Source organism: Bison bison, unplaced genomic scaffold (genome assembly GCF_000754665.1).
Source record: "Bison bison bison isolate TAMUID 2011002044 unplaced genomic scaffold, Bison_UMD1.0 scf7180017864529, whole genome shotgun sequence".
NCBI lineage: Eukaryota > Metazoa > Chordata > Mammalia > Artiodactyla > Bovidae > Bison > Bison bison.
The window spans coordinates 25508-26390 of NW_011495079.1; the positions used below are offsets into that span (position 1 = coordinate 25508).

General features: G+C 57.0%; 1 protein-coding gene across 1 annotated transcript in view; it reads right to left on the minus strand.

Moving 5' to 3' along the window:
• LOC104982257 (heat shock transcription factor, X-linked-like) overlaps positions 1-883 on the minus strand; it is an 11917-nt gene that overhangs the window by 1576 nt on the left and 9458 nt on the right. The gene's annotated exons all lie outside the window — the stretch shown is intronic.

The following is an 883-nucleotide window of genomic DNA, read 5'->3' on the forward strand; positions in this document are numbered from 1 at the left end:
GCCTGCAAAGGCTCCCGTCTGCTGCCAGGTGCCTTGTTTCAGGGGACTAGGCCCTGTATGGGTTGACAAATGTGCCCCTGGCCTCACCCCCTCCCTACCAACGGGCAGGCCTGTGGTTGGCTTTTGCTTAAGGGCCAGGCCCTGGCGAGTCCTGGCTTAGTTACCACTGTGAGAGATCCCAGGGGTCAGATGGGCCCCTGGCAACTGTCCCTCCCAGAAGATGGGATCCTTAGTGGGCTGGTTAGCCTAGCCTGTGTTGGTGGTCCCACCTCCCCACCCTCTGGCCTTGGCCTTGCCCCTCTTCTGGCTTTGTTGTCTTCTGGCTGGTGCTGCTGGTGGGTCTGTCCTACTCAGATGGCCCCAAAGTCAGAGTCCTGTTGTCCTGCCCCCTCCACTCCCTAGGTCGAGCTCTCCCCAGAGTAGGGCTGTGCTTGAGCACAGTGTGAGCAGCCTCAAGTTCCACTTGACTGTTCCCCAAATACCTGAGACAAAGACTCTCCAGGATGCCACATGGGAGGGCACAGCCATGTGCTTTGCTGAGTTTGCAGCCTCCCGAGCTCTGCCCACCCCCAGACAACATCCCACTGCAGATCATAGGCTGCTGTCTTCAGTTTCCATTTCTTCCCATAAAGACTGCTCTCCTGGCCCTAGAGTGCTCACTTTTGGAACACCTGTGTGTGTGCTTTTCTTGTCCCCTGCCCAGAGCCTCGAATTCAGCCTCCCCGGAGGCTGCCTCAAAATTACTGTTTCCTTCATAAATGGGTTGATTGGGCTTCTGCTACCCCTGATCCTGGCCTCCCATGTCCAACTTGGGTGTCTGTGGGTACCTGCCCTTTGAAGGACTTGATTGGGGGCTCAAGGTACAGCCTGTTCTGTTGAAAAC